We start from the raw sequence: 21,439 nt of genomic DNA on the forward strand, positions 1-21,439 counted from the left end.
AACAGCTGCGAGCGGCAGGGAAAGTGAAGAGATCCCCTCCAGGGTGACTGCTGTTGTCTCCTGCAGCTGTGTCTTGTACTGCACCAGCACTTAATGTGGCTTGTGATGACAGTGATTCCTGACTGCTTTCTTATTATGTGACCCCCATCTCTTCAGCGACCGCTGTGCAGGTGAGACTGCACTGGGTGTCTCCTCCTACAGAAGTAGTGTTCCCCTATAGGCGAGAGTGGCAGCGATTCTCTCCTCCTCGTGGTGTTGTTTACTCCTGTAGGAGAGAGTCGTAGTAAGTAGCACCTCCTTCTAGTGATGTGGTGCCCTACGGTTGTCTCCTCCTAGGGCTTTGGGTTTTTGCTGTCATTCAGGACCATAGTGGTTGACCCTCATATCTTTTATTGTGGTGTCTGTGGGGATAGTCTTTCCCTATAGGGCTGTCAGGCAGTGCCTGATGGGCTGGTCTGACAGGTAAATGTGTGGGCCGTTTTTTAACAGTTATGGGCCTGTTTTGTGGCCAGGTGGGCCGGTATTTACTGTTGATTTACCTGATATTACTGCAAACATTGTCAACAGCAATCACACATGCATGCCTTTCCCCATACCATGCAAAATACTATACAACATGTCTTTACAAGTTCAAAACTGGCCACTTTTTCGCTGTCTGGTTCGCTAATGGAGACCATTTTTATTTTGGTGCCTGGGACGATTTTTTTATCCCAGTACGCAGTACGACTCTGTCTCACTAGCAATGATTTGACCTATAAGGGAATGCTCTGGTTGTTGTCTCCACTAGTGAAACAATGTTGCCCTTACAATGAGAACTTATGTTGTCTTCCTCTCACAGGTCGTTGTTTCCTTCTACTCGGATGTAGTGATTCCATTTCAAGGCGGTAGCCACTTGGCTCCAAAGGGAATTGTGTTGTTCTGCGCACATGGGTTGCTGTTGTCTTCTACTATAGATGTGTTTTCCTCCTGTAGGTTTACTGTGGTTGACCCCTACTTCTCCTGCGGTGTGTGTTGTGTTAGTTGTTGTTTTCCTAGTCATTGAGCTTTGCCTTGTAGGTGAAGCCTGCAGTGCTTGTCTCCCACTAGCCGCATAAGATATCCCTTAAAATGTGAATTCAAGTTGTCTTCTGTGGTGCTGCTTCGTCTAGTGGGCGATACCTGCAGTTTTGTCTCCTCATGGTTGTACAATATGCCATTCCAGTGAGGACTGACATTGCATACTTAGAAGTGTTTTCGGTTTATAAAAGGATGTATCAGTTGTGCTCTCTTACAGTCTTAGTGCCCTGGTCGTAGTCACTACTTGGGTGCATGTTAGCCTGAAGTTAAATGCGCTATTTGAAGGGCGCACGTTGAGGTTACGCTCGAGTAGACAGCGTCTATCCACTTTTTTCACACGGTGGACACTGTCTATCCTGCCAAGAGGTTGGGCACCATAGAAATATGCTAAACTTTGCATGGTGTAATCTTCAGCCACTGGGACACATTCAGCAGCGCCTGCACGTTGTCTGCTTTCGTTGAGAGCAGCAACGTGCAGGTGGAGAGGGGATTTATCAAATTCTAGCGGGGTCCATAACAAAGGCCAAAGTTAAGGGCCATAAGGTCTCATTCTGTTGGCGTATCCTGACAGGGAGCTATCAGGAGCTTCACACCTAAATATAATCAAGGGGAAACAAAGGTACACCGTTTATCACTTCACAGGTACTCAAGTGAGGCATGCTTTTGACTTTGGTCAGTTTCTGTATATAAGAGTTATGCATGCCCTGCTAGAATGTCAGATGTGCTGGTCTGACCCAGTATTTACATCAATAACAATTTAAATTCCACAATTTTGTTTTATTTCTTTTATAGCGCTCCTAATCCCACTGCAGGGTGTCAGAGTGCTTTACATCAATAGTACACAATTGTATATTGACATAAAATCCTATGTGTTAAAATCAATGTACAGGATGTTTTAAATACCACAGTGAGGGTTACAAAATGTAGGAGCCACGTGTCCTTGGTAGCTTTTACTGTGCTATATTAGGATTACAATTTATGAAATGCAACTAACAAAATGATCTCTGTATTAAAATCAGTAAGCCCCTTACCCATTTACATACAATAAAAATCTATCATCTGCATGTTACATATCTGCTTTGCAGTAGACATCTTAACCTTCTATGCTACTTTCCAGTGGTGTAACAAAAGTTGATGGGGCCCCCTGCAAGGTATATGGGGGGTCCCCCACTCCGGATTTAATCCAGAGCTCTCAGACCTTAGTACTGTACTGAGGGGGCCCCCTGCAGCTTGGGCCACCCCCGCACGGGGGGGGATGGGGGGGGACCTGTGTTACGCCACTGCTGCTTTCATTAAAAACAGACAAAACACAAACCTCTCCAGCAAATTTCACCATTATTAATATTCCTTGAGATTCATTAAGCACATAAAGATCTCTGCAGCAGTTGCCTTAACCCCATTAGATATTTTAAAATGCTGACATTGCAATCAATTAAGCAGAATAGATTTACTGCCACGTTACTCCTTGCTGCCATTTTCTTTGTGGCAGGGTTTAAAAAAACTATTTTATGCAATTTGCATGCAGCTCGTTGATGAAAGTTCTTAACAGTCACTGTTCTATATTAGGAATGTATGTTATGTGCTGCTGCAGTAACAAAAGGGTCTCTGTGACAAAAACAGTAATCCACTCACCTAACCATACAAAATACCGATTTGTGATCAGCACAGTACGTGTTCTTTGCACGTTACTTTATACCACTTACTTTATGTCACTAAACAAAACTCTGATCTATCTTTCTACCAGGAACATTAATGCAAGAGTTATCTAGATACTTTTATTGCTGCCTGAAAAGCTGGATGCACAAGGAACTCTGCAGAAGATGTTTTTAAATCCTACGTTATTGCTAAACACCATGTCGTCCCCTCCCTTGAGGTTAGGGCCCCCTCCCCAGGTCAGGGCCCAGTGCTTCCGCACCAGTCGCACCCCCTAAAGTCGGCCCTGGCTCCTGCTGTGGCCATTGTGGTGCTCTGCGCGCCTTTTTTCTATGAATCTGCTGATTTGCCAATCTCAAAAGAGTAACAGCAAGGAGCTGGCTTGGCGTCATGTATACGTGCTGCTGCCCTGGCTCCCGGGCCAGAGGCTCACTATCAGCCAGACCATCGCCCAGGAGAAGCCTCCGCGGACTCAGTCGGAATGTGCAAGGCTCATCCATCCTGCTGCTTGGACAGGTCTACTGATTTGTTTTACTATTTAGGACAACAGCGGCACCCAATGGCCAGTGAGGGGTATTTGGCCAGAGAGGGGTATTTGGCTACCGATGCCGTTTACTAGTCAGTGCAGCAGTGACATAGGCAGTCTTTAGTAGGAGACAGACATGTCTGTTTTCAACAAGTATTTATTTCCGAACGCTCGAGGTATTCGGGGACTAGTGGAGCAGTGTACAACTACGACACAAGTTACGCCATAATTCATGGAAATAGCGGGGTGAAGCAACAGTGGATCGCCCAATGTCACAGACGAGTCCATAGGCGACCAGGGACTCAACTCTCACTGTAGGCTGTCCTAATGCATTCAAAAGTCTGCTGGAGAGGAACGACAGGTTACTTATCACACTGGCTGGTCTCATAACGAGGACCACCTGGTCGACTGAGGCATCATCATGACAGGCAAGCGCTAGGAAGCGTCCTCCTCACTGAGGCACATCAACGCCTTAGAACATGCAAGTGCGTGTGGGACACGTCACGTGCCTCGTTTTAAGCTACCCCCCCCCCCCCCCCCACGCCACACTGTGCGGAAATTAACCCCCTCGGCGCACAGAAGAACAATCCGAGCCTTCTAGTGCGTAGGCGCACTTGTTGCATTATTATACGCTCGCTTTACACTTTCGAAATGATACCAGTGTTTGCCACTATTCTTGACGGTGGGTGACGAGTGGATCCCTCGGGCCTCTGGGTCCCGGTGCCACTGCACCTGGTGCATCGATGGAAGCTACGCCTCCGCTTGGCAGGCACACAGCCCTGGCCCCTGCCGGCGTGCCATGTGGCTGAGGGTGGCAGGGGCGGCCCAACACACTCATTGCCTTGGCTCTTCCTCTTGGCCGGCTGACTCAAGCCCTGCCTGCTTCGGAAACTCTCCCTCAGCTGCGGTCGGAGAGGTCTGACTTCATCCAGCGCAGCGCACTCTTCGTCAGGGTTCTGGCGGGCACACCCTGGGTACAGGAGGGCGCCCACGCGTTCTGCCTAAGGCGATGCATTCTTTTAACCCCGTGCATGCAAACGACAGACGGAGGAAGTATGCAGTGTGAATTCATGTAAGATGGCAAAGTACTGTAACTTGCTGCCGTGGGCGAGTGACAGAAAGAAGCTGGTGGCCTTGGAAGCTTTCGTGTCCAAGCACACGAATGCATATCATGTGAGTGAGTTTAAAAACACAGCGAGCAGTAAAACCTGCTGTGCAGATGGTGGTGGGCGAGGAACAATCGCTCTTGGACTTGGAGGCGTTTGGGATGGCATGATTATTCAAATTACGACAGTCTATGACACACTAAATTAGAAACACAGGTAAGTAGATGACAGCTGCCGGCGAGCAGCAGAAGCTGTTGAGTTTGGAGGGGTCTGGGCCCGATCCAAGATGGCAGCAGTATCGAAGCCGCGTGAATCTCAAACGGGTGAACGCTTCATTAACAGGGTTGAAAGGTCAGGAACTGGCATTTTTGCAAGAGTCTTGTCCAAAAATCCAATGATGGAAAGCAACGGATTGTATAAAAGGGCAGACTTTACAAAACTACTGGTGTTGTGATAAGTGACTTGTTATGACAGATGAGGTGCCCAAGCTCGATGACAGAAGTATGCTAAATGGTTAATCTATATACAATAACCTTCAAAACCAGGCTTAAAGTTTTTACCGAACATTACTTTCATGGAAAGCTTTTGATTTCAACCACACGTTGATAATGAAAATGCAAAGCAGTGTGTTTAAAAAAGACACTAAACTACCTGACGAAAATGAATGAAATAACTTGTCATGATGCAATTTTTCAAACAGACTGCTTTCTGAAAAATCGTACCTAATAAAAATCTATACATTGTAACAAACTAAAAGTAAATACTAAATGAAATATAAATAATAATCATGCCCAGTTAAGAGAAAATGTATCATTGCCTTGTGGAAAATTTCCTATGGCTGTTGAATGTAGAGTGGAAAAAGTAACCATTGTTGTTTCCATTGCAATATTTTCACAAATACATGGAAATCGTAACTTGGTGCCAGACTTTCTGGTACCATTTTTGTGAAAGTTGTTTGGTATCTTTATTCCTTGTCCTATATGTCCTAGTTATGGCGGTGAACTGAGTCTTTCAGTATATGTAAACTCTAACTAAGAGGTGTCTATGGTTCTAGTACACTGGGGAAATGCAGCAGACCTGCAGTGTTCCTACAGGCCACACAAGTCAGACTTCCTTGGAATCGACAGAACTTTTAATGGACCCTAAATGAAAGTGGTGCGGAGTTGAGAGCACAGTATACTGGAGATGATACTTCGCTTTCACAAAAGTTTCATGCATCCTTTCTTTATAATACCGTAAAGGATTTTGCTGTCTATGAGCAAGAGAAATTGTAGTAAATTATGCCCCTATATTTTGAGTCTCCTTGCTAATCACAGAGAAACTTTTTGAAACTTCAGCAGTGTCACTCTTCCCAGTTGAAGGTACATAAATGGGAGTTCCCTCAAGGTAATCCAGCAGAAGTGACTTTTGTTTGGAGGATGGTTCACATCTATCCCAGGTGATGGAGCAATTTCAGCAGGAAGCCTTCTTTTAAACATTGAAGATTTGGTTGAAAGCATTCACCGAGGTAGAGAACTACATTACACTTTTGCAATTGGCCCGCAATCTCCACAAATATGATAAATTATAAAAAAAAGTGCGGATTACAAAAAACAACTAACATTATTTGCCGGCAGGGCATGAGAATGGAATACAAGAAGTCGAGTCAAATTTGACAAATCAGGGGGGGAATGAGGATGGACTCAGAATTAAAATAATGAGATGGCATAGCGCAATTTGCTACAGCTGAATATGACCTATTGAGAGCCGAAAAAATCCATGAGTCCTCGCTATATTACCATGTTGATGAAAAGGTAGGAAAGTACCTGGTACATTGATTTAACAAGAATTTTGATAATACATGAATCTCAAGCATAGTGGCAGATAATACTCAATTCACACTGTATTAAAACACTCAAGCGGGTGTTTATTGATGAATAATACATGAAAGCTTGCAGTCCCTGTATAAAATCCCATTTCTAATTTCCTTACTGTTGTCAAGTTGGGCTGCCTGTATCCTGCTATAATTACAAAATGATTTAGATTTCAAGTGTAATAGGTTATTACAATTGAGTTGTGATGTCATAATGCAACATGCTTCCTCCCAGAGCCAGCTGAGAGTGTAAAAAATTACAGCTGCAGTTTGAACATTTAAAAAGGGAACTGGATTTACCTTCTTATGATGTGTTTTTCTAAAATTAACAGGGATCAACAGAAAAAGGATATTTAGGCAGCATGTTTATATTTTGCGTGCTATAGGTCATTACAGGAAAATATAATCTATATCCGTGTATCTACACATTCTTTGAACCATCATTTTTTAAAAGGTGTTGTTAAGAGGTAGCAGCCTTTTTTCAAATAGGGTGTAAAACGTATTGATAGTTAATACAATCCACTGTGTCAGCACTATTCATTCTTACCCAAACTCTCACACTCCCATGTGCCTCCATCCTATATATCCTAATACAAACAGACAAACACAGAAAAACAGAGAAAATCATTTTCAAAGCTCATTCAACAATTGAATTCTGTGCTCTATTCGGGTATTGATTTGTTAATTTGTGAATTCGTACATTCATGTCTGAATAAGTTTGAAAGTAAAATACAACAACAATACTTGAGGAGGATTACCTTAATCCTTATTTTGTTGTATCATATTACTATCCATAAGACAGAATGTTGTTTTGCCACTATCTCAGTCGTGTGTAGGATTGTGGTGGTTCCCTTTTGAAAAATAGAGTAAAAGTGGATAAACAAAATGAATGACAAAAATCCCAGAAGGAGAACCAGAGATATTAGTTTTTTAAGTTTTAAGTACTGACAAATACTGACAAAAAGCACTAGGCGCCAATTATAGTCTAGGGTCGTGGTAATCTAGGATTTAGGTGCAATTTCAGGATGACTGTGATGGAGCACTTTTCAGATACACCAACCAAGTTCGTTCCAGTGTAAGATGGTACCTTCTGACAATGTTTTAAGTCAGGAGTACACTTCTAAATCCCCCTGGATCTCAGGGGAGATCACATAAAGACTCTCATGTTATCAGGCAGAGGCCATCAGCAATGTATTGTTCAAGTTTAGTTGCCACTACTCAGTTTGGCACTTCAGAGAAAAGGCCTTTTGCATCGTGTTGCCTCCCTATAGACAAAGAAGGTCAGCCAATTGACCCTTGGAGTCCGATTCCTTTTCCAGGGTAAAAGAGGGAACTGATCCAGTTATTAATGGCTCCTCTCAAAACCAAGAAAGCAGATTCAGTCCTTTTCGGATCTTCTCTGTGTCCAGAAAGTGTTCTGAAGTTGATGTTCAGAGATGCCACATTTATCCCCGGCTCCAGCTTGTGGGTGGGGATGTCTTCTGAGCGCTCCCTAATCAATGGTTGTTTAAAGGCTCCTAGGGCCAACCCTACCCACTTTTTAAGAAGTTCCTGTTTGCCTTACAGCAACCAGACCCCAAATTGCATGTGGCAGGACATGTTCAAAATGGGGAAAGTTTTAGGCCAAACTGAACTTGGGCCCTGAGGGCTGGAGGGTGTTTGGGAGTGCCATAGGGAAATCACCAATGTCCTCCCACATCTAACAAAACAATTAATTTTAAGGCATGCACTGTATCCGCAACAAAGACATAGATGCAACTCTGGTTAGACAAAAGGAGGGACCTTCAGCAACCAGTCAAGGGCGCCACAAGAATTGTCTTGGCAACCTGTTAGCTCCATTTGTAGTGTGCCCCAAGTGTTACATGTGGCTCAACAGACCTGTCAAACAGTATTTGACAGTATGATGTCATAGGATGCCCACAGCCCCCACTACAAAAAGTCTGTGGAGGTCAGAGGCATCTGTACCCATTCAGGTCAGCTGATTGATTGTTCCTGGAAGGCATTTCACATCTTGTTCACACCTATTCTAAGCTCAGCAAAATCCTTTAGTTGCTGAAGAGTTAATGCAAAGTAGCCTTCAGAAACTTCAGGCAGGAAAAAAAAACTTTCTAAAAATTAAGTTTTTCTTAATAATTATTAGAAATCTGACTCCATTATTGACTTCTATTTTTAATAAGTATTAAAACTATTGATTTAGTTATTTTTCTAACTGTCCACTTTTCAGAGTTAAACGTATTAGTATTTTAACTGCACTCTGGTTTTCTATATAGGACAGCTAGGCCTTCCACAGTGAAAAAAATCGTTTGAGTCTTGTCACTGTATGGCTATGGTATGGTAATATTAATTTTTTACATGTCCCAATATTAAACACCATGCACCCTACTTTTTGGGCAACAAAGCCTACATGGGGGGAGGGTTAACAATATTTAAAAGGGAGATTTTTACATTAAAAAAGTGTTATTATAATTATAATACCATATATTATGACCTTATATGAATGAATGATAGTTTTATTGTTCAGTTAATTAAAATGTATAATGTAACACAATGTCATCACCGAATAACACAATCAATTAATAACATCTTAAAAAACATTTTCTAACAGTTAACTACCCCCAAGATTCACTTCATACACCTCAAAATAAGAGATTGTTAAGCTCCATAGCAGTAATCCACAACTCCAACCTACCAATTTATCAATAAAATCTAAATACCCTTTCCCAAGTTGAAGCTAATTAGGAGTTCATAAACCTGTTGCTCTTGGTGTTATTACACCTAAAACGTAGCTACTGGCAATATTTATGGTTAAATGACTAATAGTGCAAAATAGTCGCAAAAATGCAACGTGCCTTTGATGAAATCCTTTCTCGTTTTAAGACTATATTATAATCACAATGAAAACCACCTAAGTTTAGCATGTTCAGTCATACTTATCAGTAAAATTCATTGTTCAGAATAAAACTAACACAATATGAATAGGCCTCCTACACACTGCCTGTAACGCTGACAGTGGCCATTACAACTCACTCTTTACAAGTTTGGACTCAGCAATAGACATATAGAAAATTTAAATATGCCAGTCTGGGATTATGCAGTTTCTCCATGTTTTACAGGGAATGTAGAATTCTATCAGAAGTAGTATGTATAGTATAAATCGCTTAAACCAGCAGTTCTTAACCTTTTGACTTCTGTGTTCCCCCACTTAATCATTAGTGGAATCCGGGGACCCCTAATTCATTATTGGAAGCCGGGGACTCCTGGCATGAGCAAATTCTAAAATTTAAACCTTAAAACAATTCACAAAACTACAAAAACAAGATCCCCCAGGATAAAGCGGCATGGGTTAGCAAATTTAGCGGCACAAATATGGAAATTTAGCGGCATTTTTGCAGCACTTTATTTTACTCCTAATCATTCATTTTCAGCATTAAAACAATTGAAACTGTTTTCGCAGAGTATTCCACTTTGAACTAGGCCCTGATGTGAAGTAATTTCCTTTAATGTCCTTTCTACTACCCCTAGCATTTTAGTGAATTGATGCCCAGCTCTAGTTGGCCATGTTACCCCCTCACCTTCCATGTCCAATGTGCCTATATTTAAAATATATCTTGATGCATTTAGACAACCCATACTTTCATATATTTTAATGCAATTTCTGAATTAGAAAGGTTTATTCTGTCCTACATGGAGAGATGGGCAGCTAAGTTTATGGTTGCCTTACTGGATGTGGCCGGATTGGGATTACTGAAATGAAAGTAAAACTCTGTATCTTGTTTTTAATTACACAACAAACAGCCTCCTTTTGACTCGGGTTGGCGGATTTTCCAACCCCCATGCTGGCAGATTTACACCCTCTGACAAGGCAGCTGTTGAAAATTCACCTTATGAAGGATTAACCCGCAGTTCACAGGAGGGTTGTCCACCAAAGTTGCAGCATCCGCCATGGGAAGAAATACTTTGGTGGGTTTCAGCCTTAATGTTTATCACCAAAGTGGCTCCTCCCATGGGGGGGTGAAGATACTCTGTTGAGTAACATGCAACGCTGAGGAGATTCCACCAGTAACATAGCATAAGTATTTGTAAAGCAAACGTTCACCCAAGGGCATCTTGACGCTGAATAACAGATTTTTATTGTAACCCAACTCTGTGGTTTAATTTTATTGACCTTAGAAAGATGAAAGGCTGAGTTGACTCACCAGGATTTGAACCTGTGACTATGAGGACCCGGCTTAACCATGGCCACTGGGAAGGTCATGCGAAGTGAAAATACGAGGTATGCACCACATATCAGCCTGGATTTGGCACAGATTTGGGGCACCATGACTACCTTTCCATGAAGGCCCACCACTTACTCCCTGCCTCAACCTCCCCAAACTGACCCACACATAGCTGCCAAGGTTTTAGATTGCTATGTGTGACATTTTCATAATTTCAGTGAAATTATGAGTGATATTTCAACGACTACGAGTGACACTTACTTAGTTGCAAAATCAAGCAACGAAATCAAGCAATGGAAACGAAGGAAACATAAATACCATCAATTACACCCATTTGAGCAACAAGAAACTCCAAGAAGATCTTTCAACTTCTGAAAAGCACCATAAATAAAAGGGCACTAACCACTCTGTCAATGCCGCCCACCCCACTGTGATGCATTATAGCAGGTATATCCATGCCACCCTTTTGCACCCCCTTCTTCCCAGGCCGCGTGATTGGCCTATGCAGACTGCAGAAAGCTCCCAGGCGCCACTTTCTGCAGTGCAACACAAGGATGTTTAATTACAGGGGGCCTGCTCGCCACTGACTGAATCACTAGGCAATTAAGAGAAAACCGTAAAACTACACAGCCTAATGCACAAAAGATGAAAACCTGTCCTAATCAGCCTTCCACCCGCGCGTGCCGAGTAGGCCCGGGAAGCAGGCTCTGGCAAAGGAGTGCTGCAGGCACAAACCCAAACAAGCATTAAAAATCCAATAGGTCTCACCTTTTATTAAGTAAAAGCCATTTGCTTTGCTATACAATACTATTAACAAAGCAAATGGCTTTAACTTAATCAAAGGCGAGACCTATTGCATTTTCAATGCTTGTTTCTCATGTCAATGTTGCTATATTATGAAGTTGCACTTCACACTTTAATAATAAGTGCACTGACAGGAACACAAATATTGTTTTGAGTGGGGCACAATTTCCTCATTCAGTAGTTCAAGAGAGGGATGACACTGTAGCACCCTGGTGAGCAGACTGCAGAAGGCGGTAGCAAAGGGGACCTTTAATGCTCTGTCAACAGAATCAAGGTGAAAGAGGCAGAGCCCACTTTGAGGTGACTGTTGATTGAAACAAAAGTAGACAATAATAAAATGAATAGCGACTTTTTGGGGAGGTGGAGAGATACGAGTGCAAGTAAGCTGGAGTGTGAAGGAGGGAACTGGAGAGCAGAATGAGCTGCCTGAATAAAACACTGTACAACCAAAGTCATTGCTTCCTCATTAGAGATAAGAAGGCCTGGCATCTTAGCCATTTTGAACTACACTAGGTCCATAGCTTAAGACAACAGATGCAGAAATGTTTTCCTGATGCATTCTGTTTTTCCCAACGACTGTGGCCAGAAGTGATGATCCAAAAGACTGATGATGGTTGCGGACTCAAAACTAACTAAAGCTGTGCCTTCATCTAAGCCTCTTTGCATGTTTCTGTCCCTTCCGCCATCATGCTCGGAAGTCGGACTTCATACTCTTGAATGTGTCCCATTCTCTAATCTCCCCAGTCCTCCAAATATACCATGGTCCGCACTTCAGGACAATCACATTCTGAGATGGAATCTGTGTGTTTTTGAAGACACAACATTAAATCAAGTTAACAGTGATACTCATTTATAGGTGGTGTGTACCATAATAGCATACAGAGCACTCAGACCTGGAAAGCTGTAATTGGCTCCTCATAATCAGAGGCTATTGTAATTTGAGAGATTTCTTGAGCCCTTTACTCAAACCTAGTTGTGTGCCATGTTATGTTAAAGAAATTTGTAAGGCGCGACTAACACCATTAGGTTTCTTGGCGCCATTCACTTTACAAGTGAACATGTCCCTTAGAACTTTTAGAAAGTCATAATCTGCAAATGAGGCCACACTCCACACCTCCTTCATTTTCGCGGGCACTTATGTAAAAATCGCTGCATTTTTACAAAAGTGCTGATTTCGTGGGCACTTTTGTAAAAATCGCCGCATTTTTACAAAAGTGACGGTTTTGCGGCATACGCGAAATCGCAAAATCCTGGAAGGTCTGAAAAACAAGCTTACAACAAGCAAATGGTCAACTATTGAAATGTTTTGTGTAATTCACATTCAAATATAGAAAAAGTTTTCATATTTTCAATTTTGCTTCTTTGTTGGTATGTACTTTAATTAATTTTAATTTATTCATTCTAATATTTACTTTTCTAAAACAGTCACCGACCCCCTGAGTAGGCCTGGTGGACCCCCAGGAGTCCTCGGATCACAGATTAAGACCCACTTGCACAAACACTGGAAAACTAATTTCCAGTGGTGGCCTCTAGACAAGAGTGATTATTAATCCTGAAAGTGAATAACATTTCATAGAAATTATTAGCAATGTTGGGTATTTCCTGTATAATGTGGTTAATTAGATCCAAAAGCATTTATGGTTTACAGTGTGAAATTAGGCTGGTAGTACGGTGTGGAAGGTTAGTACATTATTGTGACAGTTGACGAATGGAAAGGCGACACTTAAGGGCAGCAATGCAGATCTAGTGGGTGGTAAGGCAGTCTTTAATTGTGATGGTTTAATAGTATCAGGTAGAAGTGTGGTGATATGGGGTGGTAGTATCCAGTGGTGGTCCGTGCAGGTAAGCGCAGTGGGGCGGGGGTTGGGAGGTGTGAAAGTGACATACGACGGGATAAGGAATATAAAATAAATAATTAAAACCACATGCCTTGCGCTCGCCGCATCACCGACTCGGCGAGTGCAAGGTAAGTGGGTTTATTTATGTTTTTATTTTATATTCCTTATCCAGTCGTATGTCACTTTCACCAAACCTGACCCCGCCCCACTGTGCTTACCTGCACCGACTGCCACTGGTAGTATGGTATGGTGAGATGCCCCTCTGGTGTAGGATATTGGTGCATAGGTGTTTATCGAGTGGTAGCACAGTGTTTTGTGGTGGTTGTGTAGTGATGGTGAAGACCGTTCCTGACTGCAGTGGTGCAGTGCTCGGCAGTAGTATTTTAATGGTATAGGGTAGTAGTGTGGTACTGTGGAATCTCAGTGCAGTGAAGGTAGCAATTCAGATCTGCTGTATCAGGGGTGGTATGAGAGTGCAAGGCATTGGCAGTGTAATTTTGGGAGTTAGTGGTTCGGTTGGTAGTGCTGTTGTGAATCCTGTTGCCGTGGCTTCCTAATATTGAAGTGATAGTGTAGTGGTTAAGATCAGTGCTATGAAGTTCTTTTCATGTCGGTTCGAAGTGTAGCAGCCTTTGGCTTGCGTTGAGGAGCAGGTAGTGTGGTGCTGCTATGATAGTGTGGTGCAGTGTGGATAGTACTAGTAGGAGGTGGTAATGTGCTTGATGTTACTAGTGGAAAGGTGCTCTGGTGCAAGCAAAGTGGTGCTGGTGAGAGGTGCAACAGTTTTGAGGTGGTGGGACATTGGCCGTGGTAGTTTGGTGCTATGAGGTGTTACTGTTGTTTTGGGCATTAGTGCAATGCTGTGCGATGGCAGCGTTGTTGTAATGCAGAACAGTGTTGTGACGTGGTGGTGTTTTATTGGTAGTCTGAGGTAGGCAGTCCTGAAGTGTTATCGGTCAGTGGTATGGATGGTAAAATGATCCTGTGTTGTGCAGTCAAATAGGGTGGTGGAGTGTAGCTTTGACCTAGTAGTGTGTGGATAACAATGGTGGAGGTGGTGGTGTAGTACGCTAAGGTGACCTAATGGTGCAATTGAGGGGGTGGTAGTCAGACAGTGGAGGTGGTAATATCTTGATATGGCTGGGAGTGTTGGGATGGTAATGAACTGAGGCATTGGAGTGTGCTGCTAATAAGATGGTATGAAATGGCACTGTACTGTTAGTAGTGCTAGTGCTGATGGCTAGTAATGGAACCATAGCATGGGGAGGAAGTGTATTGATAGTAAAGCGGTAGGGTTTTTACATGCTTATGAGAGGCAGAAGCCGTGTTTAGGTGGTAAACAATAACTTTAGGGGCACTACGTTTTTCTTGTGTGCCCTTCAATGGTGTTGCCAAATGCCAGGTTAGTTGAATACCAATATGCCACCTCGTACCACTTTCTCCCAGGACCATACCTACACTTCCTGTCTCTTTTCTCACTCTTGTAGGTTCTCTCTCACCTCTCCTCTCTCTCTATCATAGTTTTCCTTTCTTCCTCTTTTTACCTTTCTCACTCTCTTCCCTTTGGAAAAAATGTGATGATGAAAAGTTAGTACTGGTGCCCAAAAATGAATTTCAGTGCTCACCACCTTCCATCATAGGCACAAATTAAACCTTATGTTAAACGATGATGGATGGAAGTGGACACGCCACATGGAGGGGCAGCATTATGTTGGTGCAGCAGGTTGTACGAGAATATAGTAGTGTGGTGCTCATGGTAGTTGCTTGGGGCTGGTGGGTGAAACTATGGTGCTAGAGGGTGGAGCTGCAGGGGTTTTAGAGGTGATGGCAGGCTTATATGGGTTATTACTACTACAGTGGTCGGTTTGCAGTGTTGTTAAGTTATATTGTATTGCGCCTCTGTGAAGTGGTACTGCAGTTCTGTAATGTGGCATTGATGGATGGAATCTGGGTGGTGTCAGTGTGGAAATGGAGGGTAGCAGTGGGATCTAGTATTATAGTCCAGAGAGAGTATTGTAGTAGTATCTAAAGACTGTGTGTTGGCAGACATGGGAGAGTGTGGTAGTGTGGTGCTGAAGAGGGGTACACAAAAAAAAGTAGTAGCTGAGTGGTAGTGGAAATGTCATACTGCGTCACTGTGCTGTTATACTGGATGTTTATAGTGCAGTTCTTGAGGGGAACTATTTGGTACTGTCTGGAAGGTGGTAGTGTGGTCTGGTACAGGAGTGTGGTGTGGTACCGTTGTGGGGTGTTGATTTTGTTAGTAAGGCTGTATGGAGTGGGAGGGTAGCCCTGGAGAGCAGTGCGTTACAGAATGAAGGCTGTACAATCCTGGGAGCACTGAAATGCGGGCGAGCTGGGGTGAGAACGAACGTGGTTGATGATAGTGTGTTGTTATGATGGATTGTTGTAAGTGTAATTACATTCATATAACGCTTACTGCCCCTGCAAGGCATTGAATCGTTTTTCGGCGAGTAGCACACTACTCCGTGTCGTGTCGTCATGCCTGTTCATGGTTGGCCCCAGGGTCAGGCATAACGGCAACAGGAAGAGGAGGAGCCGTGGGGGATGTGCACGGCAGTCAAGATGAGGCGGAAATAAAGAAGGACGTTCTTTGCAGAACCTCCGTGTCCTGGTCATCATTTGGGGGGAAAGAGAACATGAAACTGGCGACGAAGGTGAGCCCCCTCACCCCCACATCAAGACACCAGCTGCCGGCGCTGCTGAACGCGCAGAGACAAAATGACAGGCAGCTCCGGAGAAGCGTGCGCCTCGCGCGTGTGGACACCGGTGCCTCATCACGAGTCACACACAAGCGGAGAACCAGTGGCGCCAGGAGACAGTTGTAACCTGCCTGATAGGAATCTTGCTGACAGAGAGAAGAGGTGAGCTCTCCATAAGCCTTCTGCAGAGTCCAGCAAGAGTAGTCCTCGGCGGCAGCCATTTTAAGGTCAGGCATCCAGCACAGCTACCTTCTCTCCACTTAGCCAAACGGTGGCGGCCATTTTAAAGTCAGGCGCTGTCGGTAAAGAGCCCCAGGGAGCCCGCCAAGCTAAAAAACAGTCAGAATCTGCAGGTGGAAAGCACCAGGGAGCCTGCCAAGCCAGAAAACAGCTGTTTTAAGTAGCAAAGACGCCTCTCTAGGCAGCGATCAGTGCACACCATGTCTACAGTTGACTCTACAGCACCAGCAGTGCCAGGTTCAGCAGCACCTGTTGCCATACCCGGACATGTACCCCTGGGTGTGTCATATCTGCGCCCCCCTGAGCCGCTGCCACTAACGTTTGGCACAGCATGGGACCTGCGTGGAAAAGCTGGTTGGAAGATTTTGAAGATTTTATGAAAAGGTCACAAGTCCGAGATCCCGAACAGCAACTCATAGCACTCCGCAACCTGATAGGCAAAGATGTAGGACACATCATTAAGGACTTACCACCAATCGAGGCTGCATCTTATGCAAGGGTCCGAGAAGCACTGAATAAAAAGTTTCTACCAAAGAAAAACCTCGATTACGAACGATATATGTTCAATCTAGCGTCCCAAGACCGGGAAGAAGCAATGTGTGACCTGCCTCAAGAAACTAGCCTGCCACTGCGAATTCGACAATTTCACCACAGAAGATGCGCTGCGCCTCCGCATCATTGATGGGTGTCAGTCAGAATCGCTACGCCGACGGCTCTTAAAGAAACACTACACGCTAGATGAAATAGAAGAACTTACTCGCATAAACGACCAAGCAAAAGAACATGCGAAGAAGATGGAAGCCAGCAAGATAGAAAAAAAAGAACATGTCCTACGAGTGCAATCGCGTTGAGAGCCAAGGCACCGGTCGGACCAGCCCACATCGGGAAGATTCTCTCGGTCACTTCACATCAGGTCACCTCGCCGGGAGGTGAAAGACAACCGGGACAAGAAACACCGGCCGAAGTGTTACAGATGTGGACAAGATTACCCCCATACAGGACTGTGTCCGGCCATTAGACAACAATGGCACAGATGCAAAAGAAACAACCATTTTGAAATTGCGTGTCAAACTCGTCGCACCGAAGAGAGATGGACCAGACGAGTTGCAGAGCCACGACACCATGCTAGGGCTGTACAAGGAAGAAGAGATCACTCGACAAGCTCATCAGGATCCAGCACGCAGTCATGCAGCTCGTATCAATCACGCAAATCGCGTACATTCCGGAGATCGACATCTAGAGAATCAGCTTCTCTCACGCCCATATCTCAAGACAGTGACGAATACGTTTGCATGGTATCTGATCCAGACAGACTAAAGAAATATCCACAACTACATATTCAGATAGGAAACCACTCTGCCAAATTTGTCTTGGACACAGGTGCCTCCCTCAATTACATCTGCCCCACTGAATATCAAAGTATGAACCCCAAGCCAAAACTAGAACCCGCAGCGGTGAGAGTCTACACGTGGATGTCCAGAGACCCCCTGCCATGCTTAGGATGTTTTCGCACCACGCTGACATATAAAGATCGAGCAATTGAAGCTTACATTCATGTCATTGAAGGCCCTGAAACAGCAGACTGTCTCCTCAGCCTGCCCACAGCAGAACGTCTGAGACTAGTTGAACTCCTATACACAGTAGAGGACTCACCTGACATCATTCACAAATTTCCAAAACTGTTTAAAAGCCTAGGAAAGCTAGCTCACTTCAAGGTTGAACTCCACATAAATGAACAAATAACACCAGTGGCGCAACAACATCGGAAAATACCTTTCCACCTACAACAAGCCGTAGATGATGAACTTCAAGATCTCTTACGAGCCAACATCATTGAACGCACGTCGGGTCCCACTCCGTGGGTATCACCGGTGGTGGTGGTACCGAAAAGAGGCTAGGACAATAGAGTACGTCTCTGTGTGGACATTCGCGCCCGAACGTAGCTATAGAACGAGAGCGACACCCAGGGCCTCATATTAGCGACATGATCGCTCGTCTGAATGGAGCCACCATCTTCGCCAAACTTGACCTTAACAAGAGTTACCACCAACTTGAGCTGCACGAACAGTCTCGGTATATCACAACATTCACTACGCATCAAGGACTCTTCCGATACAAGCGCCTCAATTTCGGAATTTCATCTGCTGCTGAAATCTTCCAGGAGGCCATCCGGCGAGTCATTCAAGATGTCCCAAACGCTTTCAACTACAGCGATGATATTTTAGTGTTCGGGGCAGATCAGGCAGAACACGACAAGGCACTAGATCGCATATGCCACGCTCTTCTCAACGCCAATCTACACTCAACCCAGAGAAGTGTGAATTCCACAAGTCCACACTCAAATTTTATGGACACATTTTCTCGAAAGCAGGCATGAAACCAGACCCTGAAAAAGTGTCAGCATTATCAGACGCACCACAACCCTCGGATGTCAGCAACGTTAGGTCATTTCTCAGCATGGCAAGCTACTGTGCACGATATATTAAAGACTATGCCACTATCAGTTATCCACTACGAGAACTCACCCGTCAAGGGCAACACTTCGAATGGTCAACCACCTGTGATCGCGTATTCAACAAAATTAAAGCGGCTGTCAGTTCAGCCATCAATCTAGCTTACTTCAACCCCAAGCGTAAAACGGAAATCACTGTAGACGCCAGCCCTGTAGGCCTCGGGGCAATCCTGGCACAAGATGACGACACAGCCGACCAAAGCCACATTGTCGCATATGCGAGCCGCAGCCTCACGGACAAGGAAAAAGCCTACTCTCAACCGGAGAAGGAAAGCCTGGCAGTTGTGTGGGCGTGCGAACACTTCCACCTGTTCGTGTACGGCAAATACTTCACGCTCATTACGGACCATCAAGCGCTGATCACCATCTTCGGCAACCTTAAAGTGAAAATGGCACCACGCATTGAACAATGGGGTTTCCGTCTCCAAGATTACACGTACACGATCATTCACAAACCTGGGAAGGCAGAAAACCCGGCGGATTACATCTCAAGACACCCCCAAGCAACAACACGAGTGCGACAGTCTGTGGCTGAAGAATATCTCCACTTCGTCATCGATCAAGCTTGCCCACCAGCAGTTCCACTAGAGGCCATTGCTGAAGCTGCTGCACAAGACAGCACACTTCAAAACGTCATGCATAGAGTTCTCACAGACTCGTGGCGACACTTAGAAGACCCGATAGCAAATAAAACTATCAACACACAAGAACTTGTGGCATTCAAACACGTCAGAGAAGAACTGTCCATCAGTGACACAGGAATACTATTAAGAGGACAGAGACGTGTCATCCCCCGACGATTGCGGTCGGGCATCATCATTCTGGCACATGAAGGGCATTGGGGAAAAGTGGCCACGCAGAAAGCACTTCGTGAATGCGTTTGGTTCCCATCTCTCGACCAAATGGTAGAAGACACCCTGCGGGACTGCGCCCACTGTCAACTAGTAGGACAAGAGGAACCGGCAGCACCTCTACAAATGTCAGACCTACCCGAGAGTGTCTGGCAGCAAGTAGCGATCGACTTCTTCGGCCCAATAAAATCAGGAAAGTACGTCATAGTCATCATGGACGAGTACTCTCATTTCCCCATCGCACAACAAATCTCATCTACAAAAGCAACCACCGTCATACCAGTCCTGGATGAAACGTTTGCCGTGTGGGGGATCCCCACTGTAGTGAAAACCGACAATGGTCCACCTTTCAATAGTGAGGACTTCGCAAACTTCGCAAAACACCTCAACTTCAAATACCGAAAAATCACCCCACTGTGGCCTCAGGCGAACGGATTGGTGGAACGGTTTATGGCCACAATCAAAAAGACAGTACAACAAGCGGAACTAACACACCAAGACATTCAACCAGCGCTAAACGAGGTACTGCGAGCATACAGCACTACAAGTCAATGCCCAACCACGCCGATGCTTGGCCGAACTCCCTGTACTCAGATACCTGCCACTGAGGAGGCCACACAGACTTGAATTACAACCACAGACCACAAGACCCTGGTAGACCTCGACTACACGAAGAAAGCAAAAATTAAAGCCTACGCAGATCATCGCAGACATGCCAAGGTGTCTGACATCCAAGAAGGTGATTGGGTGTTAGTGAAGCAAGAAAGGAAGACAAAAGAGGACAGTCGTTATCTCCCTCACCCGTTGCAGGTAGTTGGACGGAAAGGGACTATGATCATGGCAGAATCAGACACCAAGAGAACGACAAGAAATATATCTAATTTCAAGAAATGCAATCCGACGAATCTCACCCGGTGTGAGAAACGTGACAAAAGCACATATACGTTAAGTGAAGAAGAAAAGACCGCCACACACCCACTTGAGCAGCAGAGCCCCACGATTGGAGAAGGGACCAGTCACCGGACCTGTCACGGCCCAGCCGACCGCGACAAGTCCTTCGAAAGCCAAGCCGACTTATTGAAGAACTGTGAGTTTACATGTGGACATTTTCATGTACCAAAGGGGGAGGTGTTGTGTTGTCATGCCTGTCCATGGTTTGCCCCAGGGTCAGGCATGACGGCAACAGGAAGAGGGGGAGCCACAGGGGATGTGCGCAGCAGTCGAGATGAGGCGGAAATAAAGAAGGGCGTTCTTTGCAGAACCTCCGTGTCCTGGTCATCATTTGGGGGTAAGAGAACATTAAACTCCGGAACCCAAAAAGGATTAATGGTGCATTAGTAGAGGGAAATATGAAATTCATTGCGCTGCTTTGTGCTTAGTATAGAGTTGTGCGGTGGTGGTTGAGGGGCACAGGTGGTAATTTTCTGCGTTGTACATGTGGGGTGTGTTGAGGTCAGGCTCGCAACACCCATTGGACTCCCCGGGCTTCGCCCCCCCGTCGTGTGTGGCAGCCCGGGATGAGACAGATCCCTGGCACACACAGAGCCGCACCCGAACGTTTCACAGGTCTTTAAAGGACCATTTGAATGTTAATTAGGCCTTCCTTGCAGTTGTTTCACCCCTTCTAAGAGCCCCTGCAGCTCCACTCTGCCTACTGATTAAAGGTTCATCCCCCCCCCCCGAAATTTTTTCTTAGCCCCCCCGAAATTTGGCTCTAGTTGCGCCTCTGGTTGAGGTGATGAGTTACACGAAGGGTAGTGGGGTGCGTTGCTGGGACAGGAGTGGTAGTTGAAGGAGGGAGTTGAGGAGTGCTGAATTAGGGTGTGACTGGGTGAGGGTTAGTGCATATTTCCTGCAAAGACTCACAGGTGCGCGACAATGCTCAGGCCAGCCTTCAGGTCGCCTTTAGCTGCCATTACATGAAATGAGGGTGCTACGTCCGCGTGGCACTGGTGTACGTCACGCGCTCTCCATTTTCTATCAGGACGTGTAGAGAAAGATAGAAAGGCTGCGGGCAAGCATTAATATTCCCAAATCTGTTAGACATTTCAAATCGCTGCT

General features: G+C 44.9%; 1 protein-coding gene across 2 annotated transcripts in view; it reads left to right on the forward strand.

Moving 5' to 3' along the window:
• The window catches only part of RIN1 (Ras and Rab interactor 1), a 161,910-nt gene that overhangs the window by 732 nt on the left and 139,739 nt on the right, over positions 1–21,439 (forward strand). The window lies entirely within an intron of this gene.

The sequence above is a fragment of the Lissotriton vulgaris genome, chromosome 9 (assembly GCF_964263255.1).
Source record: "Lissotriton vulgaris chromosome 9, aLisVul1.2, whole genome shotgun sequence".
In the NCBI taxonomy this organism is placed as follows: Eukaryota; Metazoa; Chordata; class Amphibia; order Caudata; family Salamandridae; genus Lissotriton; species Lissotriton vulgaris.